Source organism: Somniosus microcephalus, chromosome 16 (genome assembly GCF_052327205.1).
Source record: "Somniosus microcephalus isolate GS21.2 chromosome 16, FLI_Smic_1.0, whole genome shotgun sequence".
NCBI lineage: Eukaryota > Metazoa > Chordata > Chondrichthyes > Squaliformes > Somniosidae > Somniosus > Somniosus microcephalus.
The window spans coordinates 9,546,365-9,563,184 of record NC_141002.1 but is presented as its reverse complement, the minus strand read 5'-3'; the positions used below and the strand labels follow the sequence as shown (position 1 = coordinate 9,563,184).

The 16,820-nt window shown below is 58.3% G+C and overlaps 1 protein-coding gene across 1 annotated transcript in view; it reads right to left on the bottom strand.

Annotated features, from left to right (window-relative positions):
* Positions 1 to 16,820, bottom strand: part of tmem178bb (transmembrane protein 178Bb) — a 928,396-nt gene that overhangs the window by 246,592 nt on the left and 664,984 nt on the right. The gene's annotated exons all lie outside the window — the stretch shown is intronic.

The following is a 16,820-nucleotide window of genomic DNA, read 5'->3' as shown; positions in this document are numbered from 1 at the left end:
CCACAGGGGTCAGTGGGGGAGGGGTATCAGTGGGACACCACAGGGGTCAGTGGGGAAGGGGAACAGTGGGACACCACAGGGGTCAGTGGGACACCACAGGAGTCAGTGGGGGAGGGGGAACATTGGGACACCACCGGGGTCAGTGGGGGAGGGGGAAAGGTGGGACACCACAGGGGTCAGTGGGGGAGGGGGGAACAGTGGGACACCACAGGGGTCAGTGGGGGAGGGGGATCAGTGGGACACCACAGGGGTCAGTGGGGGAGGGGGATCTGTGGGACACCACAGGGGTCAGTGGGGAAGGGGAACAGTGGGACACCACCGGGGTCAGAGGGGCAAAGGTGGGACACCACAGGGGTCAGTGGGGGAGGGGTATCAGTGGGACACCACAGGGGTCAGTGGGGGAGGGGAACACTGGGACACCACAGGGGTCAGTGGGGAAGGGGAACAGTGGGACACCACAGGGGTCAGTGGGGAAGGGGAACAGTGGGACACCACAGGGGTCAGTGGGGGAGCGGGAACGGTGGGACACCACCGGGGTCAGTGGGGGAGGGGGAAAGGTGGGACACCACAGGGGTCAGTGGGCGAGGGGGAACAGTGGGACACCACAGGGGTCAGTGGGGGAGGGGGATCAGTGGGACACCACAGGGGTCAATGGGGGAGGGGGAACAGTGGGACACCACAGGGGTCAGAGGGGGAATAATGGGACACCACAGGGGTCAGTGGGGAGGGAGATCAGTGGGACACCACAGGGGTCAGTGGGGAAGGGTAACAGTGGGACACCACAGGGGTCAGTGGGGAAGGGTAACAGTGGGACACCACAGGGGTCAGTGGGACACCACAGAGGTCAGTGGGACACCACAGGGGTCAGTGGGGGAGGGGGAACAGTGGGACACCGCAGGGGTCAGTGGGGGAGGGGGGTCAGTGGGGGAGGGGGGTCAGTCGGACACCACAGGGGTCAGTGGGGGAGGGGGATCAGTGGGACACCACAGGGGTCAGTGGGGGAGGGTGAATAGTGGGACATCACAGGGGTCAGTGGGGGAGGGGAACAGTGGGACACCACAGGGGTCAGTGGGGGCGGGTGAATAGTGGGACACCACAGGGGTCAGTGGGGAGGAGGATCAGTGGGACACCACAGGGATCAGTGGGGAAGGGGAACAGTGTGACACCACAGGGGTCAATGAGGGAGGGGAACAGTGGGACACCACATTGGTCAGTGGGGAGGGGGATCAGTGGGACACCACAGGGGTCAGCGGGGAGGAGGATCAGTGGGACACCAGAGGGGTCAGTGGGGAAGGGGAACAGTGGGACACCACAGGGGTCAGTGGGGGAGGGGGATCTGTGGGACACCACAGGGGTCAGTGGGGGATCAGTGGGACACCACAGGGGTCAGTGAGGGAGGGGGAATAATGGGACACCACAGGGGTCAGTGGGGGAGGGGGATCAGTGGGACACCACAGGGGTCAGTGGGGAAGGGTAACAGTGGGACACCACAGGGGTCAGTGGGACACAACAGGGGTCAGTGGGGAAGGGTAACAGTGGGACACCACAGGGGTCAGTGGGACACCACAGAGGTCAGTGGGACACCACAGGGGTCAGTGGGACACCACAGGGGTCAGTGGGACACCACAGGGGTCAGTGGGGGAGGGGGAACAGTGGGACACCGCAGGGGTCAGTGGGGGAGGGGGATCAGTGGGGGAGGGGGATCAGTGGGACACCACAGGGGTCAGTGGGGGAGGGTGAATAGTGGGACAGCACAGGGGTCAGTGGGGGAGGGGATCAGTGGGACACCACAGGGATCAGTGGGGAAGGGGAACAGTGTGACACCACAGGGGTCAATGAGGGAGGGGAACAGTGGGACACCACAGTGGTCAGTGGGGGAGGGGGAACAGTGTGACACCACAGGGGTCAGTGGGGAGGGGGATCAGTGGGACACCACAGGGGTCAGCGGGGAGGGGGATCAGTGGGGAAGGGGAACAGTGGGACACCACAGTGGTCAGTGGGGAGGGGGATCAGTGGGACACCACAGAGGTCAGTGGGACACCACAGGGGTCAGTGGGGGAGGGGGAACAGTGGGACACCGCAGGGGTCAGTGGGGGAGGGGGATCAGTGGGACACAACAGGGGTCAGTGGGGGAGGGGGATCAGTGGGACACCACAGGGGTCAGTGGGGGAGGGTGAATAGCGGGACATCACAGGGGTCAGTGGGGGAGGGTGAATAGTGGGACATCACAGGGGTCAGTGGGGAGGGGGATAAGTGGGACACCACAGGGATCAGTGGGGAAGGGGAACAGTGTGACACCACAGGGGTCAATGAGGGAGGGGAACAGTGGGACACCACAGTGGTCAGTGGGGAGGGGGATCAGTGGGACACCACAGGGGTCAGCGGGGAGGGGGATCAGTGGGACACCAGAGGGGTCAGTGGGGAAGGGGAACAGTGGGACACCACAGGGGTCAGTGGGGGAGGGGGATCTGTGGGACACCACAGAGGTCAGTGGGGGAGGGGGAACAGTGTGACACCACAGGGGTCAGTGGGGAGGGGGATCAGTGGGACACCAGAGTCGTCAGTGGGGAAGGGGAACAGTGGGACACCACAGTGGTCAGTGGGGAGGGGGATCAGTGGGACACCAGAGGGGTCAGTGGGGAAGGGGAACAGTGGGACACCACAGGGGTCAGTGGGGAAGGGGAACAGTGGGACACCACAGGGGTCAGTGGGGAAGGGGAACAGTGGGACACCACAGGGGTCAGTGGGGGAGGGGGAACAGTGTGACACCACAGGGGTCAGTGGGGAGGGGGGTCAGTGGGACACCACAGGGATCAGTGGGGAAGGGGAACAGTGTGACACCACAGGGGTCAATGAGGGAGGGGAACAGTGGGACACCACAGTGGTCAGTGGGGAGGGGGATCAGTGGGACACCACAGGGGTCAGCGGGGAGGGGGATCAGTGGGACACCAGAGGGGTCAGTGGGGAAGGGGAACAGTGGGACACCACCGGGGTCAGTGGGGGAGGGGGATCTGTGGGACACCACAGAGGTCAGTGGGGGAGGGGGATCAGTGGGACACCAGAGTGGTCAGTGGGGAAGGGGAACAGTGGGACACCACAGTGGTCAGTGGGGAGGGGGTTCAGTGGGACACCACAGGGGTCAGTGGGGGAGGGGGAACTGTGTGACACCACAGGGGTCAGTGGGGGAGCGGGATCAGTGGGACACCACAGGGGTCAGTGGGGAGGGGGATCAGTGGGACACCACAGGGGTCAGTGGGGGAGGGGGAACAGTGTGACACCACATGGGTCAGTGGGGAGGGGGATCAGTGGGACACCACAGGGGTCAGTGGGGAGGGGGATCAGTGGGACACCACAGGGGTCAGTGTGGGAGGGGCAACAGTGTGACACCACAGGGGTCAGTGGGGAGGGGGATCAGTGGGACACCACAGGGGTCAGTGGGGAGGGGGATCAGTGGGACACCACAGGGGTCAGTGTGGGAGGGGCAACAGTGTGACACCACAGGCGTCAGTGGGGAGGGGGATCAGTGGGACACCACAGGGGTCAGTGGGGGAGCGAGATCAGTGGGACACCACAGGGGTCAGTGGGGGAGGGGCAACAGTGTGACACCACAGGGGTCAGTGGGGGAGGGGGAACAGTGTGACACCACAGGGGTCAGTGGGGGAGCGGGATCAGTGGGACACCACGCTTATGTTCATTAATAAATAGACATTCTTACTATGAACACAGCTAGCTTTTGCTAGACACTTTTATTGAGCACATCTGGACTCGGTACAGTATCTGTAGAGGCATCCATCTTGACTGCTGCCTTGTGGGTAGCCTAGTGCTTCATGGGTAATGTAGTCTTAATATACATACGGCTGGGTAGTGTAGTCTTATATACAGCTCTACACAGCTCTACGGCTCCACCTAGTGTCCACTATAGAATGACATGTTATTGATCATTACATCCCCCTTTCTTTGAGGTTTAACAAAATCAATATCAATCAACTTTCAAGAAAACAATAAAGATAATATCAGTAACACTTTTGTTGGTGCTCTATAAACATAAACATTTTCAAAACAGTCAACACATTTTCAAAGCTTTACATAGACTTAATCTTTGAGTACAATCAGGCTCTTTTACTTCACATGTGGATCTTCTCAACACGGGTAAGTCTGATGTGTCTTCATGAGATTGTTCTGGCGGTGAATGACAAGATGCAGTTGCGGCATTGTCATCAATCTGGTCTTGGATAGTCTCTTGTGTTTTTAGGAGGGAACGGCGGTTCCTCCTGAGAATCTGTCCTTCCTCAGTTCTAACAGTGTATAACCTTGGTCCTACTTCCTCAAGAACTGTAGCTTTCCTGTTCCATGCATCTGGATCCTCAATCCTGACAACATCATCCCTTGTCAATGGTTTTAGAGTTTTGGATGACTTGTCATAGTATGATTTCTGTTTCAGCTTTAACAGTTGAAGTCTCTGTCTCAGTTCCTCACTTTGCTGTTCTTTTGCACAGCAGGGTAGCGTGGTGCGCAACTTGCGACCCATTAGTAGTTCTGCAGGTGAAGAACCACAGTCTAAAGGTGAGGCTCGGTAGCTCAGCAGGGCGAGATAAGGATCAGACTTGCTTTCTGTCGCTTTCTTCAGTAGCTGCTTGAGAACTTGAACACCTTTCTCTGCCTTACCATTTGACTGAGCATACAAAGGACTGGATGTGATGTGCTGAAAGTCATAATGTGCTGCAAACTGTTGCCACTCCTTACAGTTGAAGCACGGACCATTGTTGCTAACGGCAATCCTGGGAATTCCATGTCTGGCGAAGATGGATTTCACATGCATTATGACACTGCTTGCTGTGGTGCTTGAGAGCAGCGCCATCTCAGGATAGTTAGAATAGTAGTCAATCACTATTAGATAGTCTTTACCATTTAAATGAAAAAGGTCCATACCAACCTTTTGCCATGCTGCTGTTGGTATGTCAGCTACTATCATTGGTTCCTTTGCTTGTTTGTTTTGGTGTTTCTGACATGTCTCACATTTGCCTATCATGTTCTCAATGTCCTTATTTATGCCAGGCCAATAAACAGTGTCTCTTACTCTCCTTTTGCATTTTTCAATTCCGAGGTGTCCCTCATGAATCCTTTTGAGCATGTCTTGACGTAGAGCCTGTAGAATGACTATTCTGTTCTGTTTTAGTAATAGTCCACTTGCGACACTCAATTCTGACCTTATGTGAAAATATTTTGGACAGGAACCTTTTGGCCAACCATGATGAATGTTCTCTATTACTGTTTGTAATACTGTATCTTTTACTGTTTCTTCTGCTATTTGCTTTGATTTTGTGTCTGACACGGGCAGCGCAGCAGTGACCATACTCAAATGAACATCCACGTCTTCTTCAGTAGAGCTCACATGACTCATTGTGGGTGCTCGGGATAGTGCATCTGCTAACACTATGTATTTGCCTGGTGTGTAGATCAGTTCAAAGTCATATCTTTGCAGCTTCATCATGTGTCGTTGAATCCTTGGAGACATCTCATTCAGGTTTTTTTTAATGATGGCAAGCAGTGGGCAGTGGTCTGTCTCAACTGTGAAGGTGGGAAGTCCATATATGTAGCCATGAAACTTTTCTAGTCCAACTACCAAGCCTAGACATTCCTTTTCAATCTGGGCGTATCGACACTCAGTATCAGTCATAGACCTGGAGGCATAGGCAACAGGCTTCCAATCTTCACCCTCTGCTTGTAGCAAGACTGCACCTAGGCCATCTTTTGATGCATCCGTTGACACTTTGATTCTTTTTGTTGGGTCAAAGAAGGTGAGTACAGGTGTGGTTGTCAGCACTGTTTTGAGGTTTATCCACTCTTGTTCATGTCTTTCTGTCCATGCGAACTCATTTGTTTTATGTAGCAGGTCTCGCAGACAGGCTGTCTTGGCTGACAAGTTAGGAATGAACTTTCCAATGAAGTTTATCATCCCCATGATGCATAGCACTCCTTTTTTGTCAGTGGGTCGGGGCATTTTGAGTATGGCGTTTACTTTTTCCATATCTGGCTCTATTCCTTTACCAGATAGATTATCTCCTAGGAAAGTGACTTCCTGGATGCCAAACTGACACTTGGCTTTGTTGAGCTTCAGTCCATTCCGGCGTATGCTCTGTAGCACTTTAGTCAGTCTCTCATTGTGTTCTTTCAGTGTGGAGCCCCAGATGATGATGTCATCAACATAGACCCGAACTCCTTCCAGACCTTCAATTACGTGTTCCATCGCTCTATGAAAGATTTCAGATGCAGATATTATCCCGAAAGGCATTCTGAGGAAACAATACCTGCCAAATGGTGTGTTGAAGGTACAGTATTTGGTGCTCTCTTCATCCAGTTTTAGTTGCCAAAATCCTTGTGAGGCATCGAGCTTTGTAAAGTATCTGGCACCTGACATTTCACTGGTGATCTCTTCTCGCTTGGGAATCTGGTAGTGTTCACGTTTTATGTTTGCATTTAAGTCCTTTGGATCCATGCATATTCTTAGATCATTGTTCTTTTTCTTTACACATACCATGGAGTTAACCCAGTCTGTTGGCTCTTCGACTTTCCTGATGACTCCTAGTGTGGTCATTCTGTCCAGTTCATTCTTGAGCCGGTCACGCAGGGGTGCTGGAACTCTTCGTGGAGCATGTACCACTGGCTGAGCATCCTCCTTTAGCTGGATCTTGTATGTGAATGGTAGAACTCCAAATCCTTTGAACACATCCTGGAAATTATTCACTACAGAATCCACTGAGTCATCTGGTCTGCTTATGGCACAGTTTATACGGTAGACTCTTTTGACCAGTTCCAAGTCCTCACAAGCTTTGTCACCCAGTAGTGAATCAAGCCTTTCAGCCACAACAGAAAACATGAGATGATGCACTTTGTCTTTGACTGTCACTTTAAGTCTGCATACACCTAAGCTATCTATTTTCTGTCCATTATAGTCCTTCAGTAGTACTGACTTTTTCTGTATTTTGGGCTTTTCTTTCATATTGTTAATGTCACTCATACTGATTAAGTTTGCTTTTGCCCCAGTGTCTAGTTTCAAGGTAACTAATGCTCCATTTACCTGCAGTGGGATCATCCATTTGTCCTCTTTTACTGTATTAACTTTATGTTCAGCATTGTCCATTCCTGAGGGCTGCACATTTACTGTATCCTTTTTGATATTGTCACATGACACCATTCCTACAAAAAATGTCTCAGTTAAATCAGTGTCCTCAATTACTTTAACTCGTTGCCCTTTCTTAGTTTGTACTTTTGAAAAGCATTGTTTGGCAAAGTGATTCTTTCCATTACACTTTGTGCACATTTTTCCAAACGCTGGGCATTGTCTTAACTGGTGTTTGTAACCACAGCGTTTACAATTTAAAATGTCATCCTCCGATTGCTTTTCATTTCTGTTCTGCCCATGTTTCTTCCTCTTATAGGACACAGCACCGACAGCAGCATTATCACTCGTTACAATCGCATCATTATTGATTTCACTGAAAGTCTTCGTGTGCTTTCTAGCTAGCTCGCTGGCTTGGCATATTTTCACCGCATTTTCCAAATTTAGATCGGTTTCTCTCAACAGACGTTCCCTGACTTTTTTTATCATGAATACCAAACACAATCTGGTCATGAATCATGGATGCTTTGAGCTCAGAGAAATTACATGTCTGTGCCTTCAGTTTCAGATCAGTTATAAGGCTATCAAAAGTCTCATTTTGCTGCTGTGTCCGAGAACAGAACATGTATCTTTCATAGGTCTCATTCTTTTTGGGAGAGCAATGTGCATCAAATTTTTTTAGCACATCTTCTAATTTTTCTCTGTTCTCCACTGGATTAAATACAAATGTATTAAATACCTCTATCGCCTGTGGGCCTGCAACCGTAAGCAGCAATGCTATCTTCCTTGCGTCTGGCTTCGGACCGAATCCGATGGCTGCAATGTAGAGTTCAAATTGCTGTTTAAAAGTCTGCCAATTGTAGTCGATATTTCCTGTGAGTTTCAAACGCTCTGGTGGCTTCAAATTCTCCATGTCGCTTTTCACAATTTTCAGCAGATCTTCACCATCCTGGTACCATGTTATGTTCATTAACAAATAGACATTCTGATTATGAACACAGCTAGCTTTTGCTAGACACTTTTATTGAGCACATGTGGACTGGTACAGTATCTGTAGAGGCATCCATCTTGACTGCTGCCGTGTGGGTGGCCTACTGCCTCATGGGTAATGTAGTCTTAATATATATACAGCTGGGTAGTGTAGTCTTATATACAGCTCTACACAGCTCTACGGCTCCACCTAGTGTCCACTATAGAATGACATGTTATTGATTATTACAACCACAGGGGTCAGTGGGGGAGGGGGACCAGTGGGACACTACAGTGGTCAGTGGGGGAGGGGGAACAGTGGGATACCACAGGGGTCAGTGGGGGAGGGGGGTCAGTGGGACACCACAGGGGTCAGTGGGGGAGGGGAAAAGTGGGACACCACAGGGGTCAGTGGGGGAGGGGGAACAGTGGGACACTACAGGGGTCAGTGGGGGAGGGGGAACAGTGGGACACTACAAGGGTCAGTGGGGGAGGGGGAACAGTGGGACACTACAGGGGTCAGTGGGGGAGGGGGAACAGTGGGACACCACAGGGGTCAGTGGGGGAGGGGAACAGTGGGACACCACAGGGGTCAGTGGGGGAGGGGAACAGTGGGACACCACAGGGGTCAGTGGGGGAGGGGAACAGTGGGACACCACAAGGGTAAGTGGGGAAGGGGAACAGTGGGACTCCACAGGGGTGAGTGGGGGAGGGGGATCAGTGGGACACCTCAGGGGTCAGTGGGGGAGGGGATCAGTGTGACACCACAGGGGTCAATGGGGAAGGGGAACAGTGTGACACCACAGGGGTCAGTGGGGAGGGAGATCAGTGGGACACCACAGGGGTCAGTGGGGGAGGGGATCAGTGGGACACCACAGGGGTCAGTGGGGGAGGGGATCAGTGTGACACCACAGGGGTGAGTGGGGGAGGGGGAACAGTGGGACACAACAGGGGTCAGTGGGGGAGGGGGAACAGTGGGACACCACAGGGGTCAGTGGGGAAGGGGAGCAGTGTGACACCACAGGGGTCAGTGGGGGAGGGGATCATTGGGACACCACAGGGGTCAGTGGGGGAGGGGGATCAGTGTTACACCACAGGGGTCAGTGGGGGAGGGGAATCAGAGGGACACCACAGGGGTCACTGGGGTAGGGGGAACAGTGGGACACCACAGGGGTCAATGAGGGAGGGGGAAAAGTGGGACACCACAGGGGTCAGTGGGGGAGGGGGAACAGCGGGACACCACAGGGGTCAGTGGGGAAAGGGAACAGTGGGACACCACAGGGGTCAGTGGGGAGGGGGAAAAGTGTGACACCACAGGGGTCAGTGGGGGAGTGGATCAGTGGGACACCACAGGGGTCAGTGGGGAAGGGGAACAGTGGGACACCACAGGGGTCAGTGGGGAGGGGGAAAAGTGTGACACCACAGGGGTCAGTGGGGGAGTGGATCAGTGGGACACCACAGGGGTCAGTGGGGAAGGGGAACAGTGGGACACCACAGGGGTCAGAGGGGAAGGGGAACAGTGGGACACCACAGGGGTCAGAGGGGAAGGGGAACAGTGGGACACCACAGGGGTCATTGGGGAAGGGGATCAATGGGACACCACAGGGGTCAGTGGGGGAGGGGGATCAGTGGGACACCACAGGGTTCATTGGGGAAGGGGATCAATGGGACACCACAGGGGTCAGTGGGGGAGGGGGATCAGTGGGACACCACAGGGGTCAGTCGGGAAGGGTTACAATGGGACACCACAGGGGTCAATGGGGGAGGGTGAACAGTGGGACACCACAGGGGTCAGTGGGGAAGGGTGAACAGTGGGACACCACAGGGGTCAGTGGGGGAGGGGGATCAGTGTTACACCACAGGGGTCAGTGGGGGAGGGGGAACAGTGTGACATCACAGGGGTCAGTGGGGGAGGGGGAACAGTGGGTCACCACAGGGGTCAGTGGGGAAGGGGGATCAGTGGGACACCACAGGGGTCAGTGGGGAAGGAGATCAGTGGGACACCACAGGGGTCAGTGGGGGAGGGGGATCAGTGCGAAACCACAGGGGTCAGTGTGGGAGAGGGATCAGTGGCACACCACAGGGGTCAGTGGGGGGAAGGGGGTCAGTGGAACACCACAGGGGTCAGTGGAGTGGGGGAGGGGAAACGGTAGGACACCACAGGGGTCAGTGGGGTGGGGGAGGGGGAACAGTGGGACACCACAGGGGTCAGTGGGGGAGAGGGATCAGTGGGACACCACAGGGGTCAGTGGGGGGAAGGGGGTCAGTGGGACACCACAGGGGTCAGTGGGGGTCAGTGGGACACCACAGGGGTCAGTGGGGGAGGGGGATCAGTGGGACACTACAAGGGTCAGTGGGGGAGGGGAATCAGTGGGACACCACAGGGGTCAGTGGGGGAGGGGTATCAGTGGGACACCACAAGGGTCAGTGGGGGAGGGGAATCAGTGGGACACCACAGGGGTCAGTGGGGGAGGGGTATCAGTGGGACACCACAAGGGTCAGTGGGGAACGGGAACAGTGGGACACCACAGGGGTCAGTGGGGGAGGGGGATCAGTGCGACACCAAAGGGGTCAGTGGGGGAGGGGGATCAGTGGGACACCACAGGGGTCAGTGGGGGAGGGGGAACAGTGGGACACCACAGGTGTCAGTGGGGAAGGGGATCAGTGGGACACCACAGGGGTCAGTGGGGGAAGGGGATCAGTGGGACAACACAGGGGTCAGTGGGGGAGGGGATCAGTGGGACACCACAGGGGTCAGTGGGGGAAGGGGATCGGTGGGACACCACAGGGGTCAGTGGGGAAGGGGATCAGTGGGACACCACAGTGGACAGTGGGGGAGGGGGATCAGTGCGACAACACAGGGGTCAGTGGGGGAAGGGGATCAGTGGGACACCACAGGGGTCGGTGGGGGAGGGGGATCAGTGGGACACCACAGATGTCAGTGGGGGAAGGGGATCAGTGGGACACCAGAGGGGTCAGTGGGGTAGGGGGAACAGTGGAACACCACAGGCGTCAGTGGGGTGGGGAAGGGGAATCAGTGGGACACCACAGGGGTCAGTGGGGGAGGGGAGCGTTGGAACACCACAGGGGTCAGTGGGGAGGGGGATCAGTGGGACAAAAAATGGTCAGTCGGGAAGGGGAACAATGGGACACCACAGGGGTCAGTGGGGGAGGGGGATCAGTGGAACACCACAGGCGTCAGTGGGGTGGGGGAGGGGGAACAGTGGGACACCACAGGGGTCAGTGGGGGAGGGGTATCAGTGGGACACCACAAGGGTCAGTGGGGGAGGGGTATCAGTGGGACACCACAAGGGTCAGTGGGGGAAGGGGATCAGTGGGACACCACAGGGGTCAGTGGGGGAGGGGGATCAGTGGGACACCACAGGGTTCAATGGGGGAGGGGGATCAGTGGGACACCACAGGGTTCAATGGGGGAGGGGGATCAGTGGGACACCACAGGGGTCAGTGGGGAAGGGGAACAGTGGGACAGCACAGGGGTCAGTGGGGGAGGGGGAACAGTGGGTCACCACAGGGGTCAGTGGGGAAGGGGGATCAGTGGGACACCACAGGGGTCAGTGGGGAAGGGGGAACAGTGGGACACCGCAGGGGTCAGTGGGGGAGGGGGACCAGTGGGACACCACAGGGGTCAGTGGGGGAGGGGGAACAGTGGGTCACCACAGGGGTCAGTGGGGAAGGGGGATCAGTGGGACACCGCAGGGGTCAGTGGGGGAGGGGGATCAGTGGGACACCACAGGGGTCAGTGGGGAAGGGGTACAGTGGGGCACCACAGGGGTCAGTGGGGAAGGGGATCAGTGGGATACCACAGGGGTCAGTGGGGAAGGGGAACAGTGGGACACCACAGGGGTCAGTGGGGAAGGGGAACAGTGGGACACCACAGGGGTCAGTGGGGGAGAGGGATCAGTGGGGGAGGGGGATCAGTGGGACACCACAGGGGTCAGTGGGGGAGGGGGATCAGTGGGACACCACAGGGGTCAGTGGGGGAGGGGGATCAGTGGGACACCACAGGGGTCAGTGGGGGAGGGGGATCAGTGGGACACCACAGGGGTCAGTGGGGGAGGGGAATCAGTGGGTCACCACAGGGGTCAGTGGAGGAGGGGGATCAGTGGGACACCACAGGGGTCAGTGGGGAAGGAGATCAGTGGGACACCACAGGGGTCAGTGGGGAAGGGGGAACAGTGGGACACCGCAGGGTCAGTGGGGGAGGGGGATCAGTGGGACACCATAGGGGTCAGTGGGGGAGAGGGATCAGTGGGACACCACAGGGGTCAGTGGGGGGAAGGGGGTCAGTGGGACACCACAGGGGTCAGTGGGGTGGGGGAGTGGGAACAGTGGGACACCACAGGGGTCAGTGGGGGGAAGGGGGTCAGTGGGACACCACAGGGGTCAGTGGGGGAGGGGGATCTGTGGGACACCACAGGGATCAGTGGGGGAGGGGGATCAGTGGGACAGTACAGGGGTCAGTGGGGGAGGGGGATCAGTGGGACAGTACAGGGGTCAGTGGGGGAGGGGGAACAGTGGGACACCACAGGGGTCAGTGGGGGAGGGGGATCAGTGGGACACCACAGGGGTCAGTGGGGGAGGGGGATCAGTGGGACAGTACAGGGGTCAGTGGGGGAGGGGGATCAGTGGGACAGTACAGGGGTCAGTGGGGGAGGGGGAACAGTGGGACACCACAGGGGTCAGTGGGGGAGGGGGATCAGTGGGACACCACAGGGGTCAGTGGGGGAGGGGTATCAGTGGGACACCACAAGGGTCAGTGGGGGAGGGGAATCAGTGGGACACCACAGGGGTCAGTGGGGAAGGGGAACAGTGGGACACCACAGGGGTCAGTGGGGGAGGGGGATCAGTGGGACACCACAGGGTCAGTGGGGAAGGGGAACAGTGGGACACCACAGGGGTCAGTGGGGGAGGGGGATCAGTGCGACACCACAGGGGTCAGTGGGGGAGGGGGATCAGTGGGACACCACAGGGGTTGGGGGAGGGGGAACAGTGGGACACCACAGGGGTCAGTGGGGGAGGGGGAACAGTGGGACACCACAGGGGTCAGTGGGGGTGGGGGAACAGTGGGACACCACAGGGGTCAGTGGGGAAGGGGATCAGTGGGACACCACAGGGGTCAGTGGGGGAAGGGGATCAGTGGGACACCACAGGGGTCAGTGGGGGAGGGGGATCAGTGTGACACCACAGGGGTCAGTGGGGAAGGGGATCAGTGGGACACCACAGGGGTCAGTGGGGGAAGGGGATCGGTGGGACACCACAGGGGTCAGTGGGGAAGGGGATCATTGCGACAACACAGGGGTCAGTGGGGGGAGGGGATCAGTGGGGGAAGGGGATCAGTGGGACACCACAGGGGTCAGTGGGGTGGGGGAGTGGGAACAGTGGGACACCTCAGAGGTCAGTGGGGGAAGGGGATCAGTGGGACACCACAGGGATCAGTGGGACACCACAGAGGTCAGTGGGGGAGGGGGATCAGTGGAACACCACAGGCGTCAGTGGGGTGGGGGAGGGGGAACAGTGGGACACCACAGGGGTCAGTGGGGGAGGGGTATCAGTGGGACACCACAAGGGTCAGTGGGGGTGGGGGATCAGTGGGACACCAAAATGGTCAGTGGGGAAGGGGAACAATGGGACACCACAGGGGTCAGTGGGGGAAGGGGATCAGTGGGACACCACAGGGGTCAGTGGGGGAGGGGGATCAGTGGGACACCACAGGGTTCAATGGGGAGGGGGACCAGTGGGACACCACAGGGTTCAATGGGGGAAGGGGGTCAGTGGGACACCACAGGGGTCAGTGGGGGAGGGGGATCAGTGGGCACCACAGGGGTCAGTGGGGGAAGGGGAACAGTGGGGCACCACAGGGGTCAGTGGCGGAGGGGGGTCAGTGGGACACCACAGGGGTCAGTGGGGGAGGGGGATCAGTGGGACACCACAGGGGTCAGTGGGGGAGGGGGATCAGTGGGACACCACAGGGGTCAGTGGGGGAGGGGGATCAGTGGGACACCACAGGGGTCAGTGGGGGAGGGGGATCAGTGGGACGCCACAGGGGTCAGTGGTGTGGGGGAGGGGGAACAGTGGGACACCACAGGCGTCAGTGGGGAGGGGGAGGGGGAACAGTGGGACACCACAGGTGTCAGTGGGGGAGGGGGATCAGTGGGACACCACAGGGGTCAGTGGGGGAGGGGGGTCAGTGGGACACTACAGGGGTCAGTGGGGAAGGGGATCAGTGGAACACCACAGGGGTCAGTGGGGGAGGGGGAACAGTGGGACACCACAGGGGTCAGTGGGGTGGGGGAGGGGGAACAGTGGGACACCACAGAGGTCAGTGGGGGAAGGGGATCAGTGGGACACCACAGGGGTCAGTGGGGTGGGGGAGGGGGAACAGTGGGACACCACAGAGGTCAGTGGGGGAAGGGGAACAGTGGGACACCACAGGGTCAGTGGGGAAGGGGGAACAGTGGGACACCACAGGGGTCAGTGGGGAAGGGGGAACAGTGGGACACCACAGGGGTCAGTGGGGAGGGGGAACAGTGGAACACCACAGGGGTCAGTGGGGGAGGGGTATCAGTGGGACACCACAAGGGTCAGTGGGGGAGGGGGATCAGTGGGACACCAAAATGGTCAGTGGGGAAGGGGAACAATGGGACACCACAGGGGTCAGTGGGGGAGGGGGATCAGTGGGACACCAAAATGGTCAGTGGGGGAAGGGGATCAGTGGGACACCACAGGCGTCAGTGGGGGAGGGGGAACAGTGGGACACCACAGGGGTCAGTGGGGGAGGGGGATCAGTGGGACACCACAGGGTTCAATGAGGGAGGGGGATCAGTGGGACACCACAGGGGTCAGTGGGGGGGGGGGGATCAGTGGGGCACCACAGGTGTCATTGGGGAAGGGGAACACTGGGACACCACAGGGGTCAGTGGGACACCACAGTGGTCACTGGGGGAGGGGGAACAGTGGGACACCACAGGGGTCTGTGGGGGAGGGGGAACAGTGGGACACCACAGGGGTCACTGGGGAGGGGGAACAGTGTGACACCACAGGGGTCTGTGGGGGAGGGGGAACAGTGTGACACCACAGGGGTCAGTGGGGGAGGGGGAACAATGGGATACCACAGGGGTCAGTGGGGGAGGGGGAACAGTGTGACACCACAGGGGTCAGTGGGGAAGGGGGAACAGTGGGACACCACAGGGGTCAATGGGGGAGGGGGATCAGTGGGACACCACAGGGGTCAGTGGGGGAGGGGGAACAGTGGGACACCACAGGGGTCAATGGGGGAGGGGGATCAGTGGGACACCACAGGGGTCAGTGGAGGAGGGGGAACAGTGGGACACCACAGGGGTCAGTGGGGAAGGGGGAACAGTGGGACACCACAGGGGTCAATGGGGGAGGGGGATCAGTGGGACACCACAGGGGTCAGTGGGGGAGGGGGAACAGTGGGTCACCACATGGGTCAGTGGGGAAGGGGGATCAGTGGGACACCACAGAGGTCAGTGGGGAAGGGGATCAGTGTGACACCACAGGGGTCAGTGGGGGAGGGGAAGAGTGGGACACCACAGAGGTCAGTGGGTGAGGGGGAACAGTGTGACACCACAGGGGTCAGTGGGGGAGGGGAAGAGTGGGTCACCACAGGGGTCAGTCGGGAAGGGGGAACAGTGGGTCACCACAGGGGTCAGTGGGGAAGGGGGATCAGTGGGACACCACAGGGGTCAGTGGGGAAGGGGATCAGTGGGACACCACAAGGGTCAGTGGGGGAGGGGGATCAGTGGGATACCACAGGGGTCAGTGGGGGAGGGGGATCAGTGGGATACCACAGGGGTCAGTGGGAAGGGGATCAGTAGGACACCACAGGGGTCAGTGGGGAAGGGGATCAGTGGGACACCACAGGGGTCAGTGGGGAGGGGGAAAAGTGGGACACCACAGAGGTCAGTGGGGGAGGGGGTTCAGTGGGACACCACAGGGGTCAGTGGGGGAGGGGGATCAGTGGGACACCACAGGGTTCAATGAGGGAGGGGGATCAGTGGGACACCACAGGGGTCAGTGGGGGGGGGGGATCAGTGGGGCACCACAGGTGTCATTGGGAAGGGGAACACTGGGACACCACAGGGGTCAGTGGGGGAGGGGGGTCAGTGGGACACCACAGTGGTCACTGGGGGAGGGGGAACAGTGGGACACCACAGGGGTCAGTGGGGAGGGGGAACAGTGTGACATCACAGGGGTCTGTGGGGGAGGGGGAACAGTGGGACACCACAGGGGTCACTGGGGAGGGGGAACAGTGTGACACCACAGGGGTCTGTGGGGGAGGGGGAACAGTGTGACACCACAGGGGTCAGTGGGGGAGGGGAACAATGGGATACCACAGGGGTCAGTGGGGGAGGGGGAACAGTGTGACACCACAGGGGTCAGTGGGGAAGGGGGAACAGTGGGACACCACAGGGGTCAATGGGGGGGAGGGGGATCAGTGGGACACCACAGGGGTCAGTGGGGGAGGGGAACAGTGGGACACCACAGGGGTCAGTGGGGAAGGGGGAACAGTGGGACACCACAGGGGTCAATGGGGGAGGGGGATCAGTGGGACACCACAGGGTCAGTGGGGAGGGGGAACAGTGGGTCACCACAGGGGTCAGTGGGGAAGGGGGATCAGTGGGACACCACAGAGGTCAGTGGGGAAGGGGAAGAGTGGGACACCACAGAGGTCAGTGGGGGAGGGGGA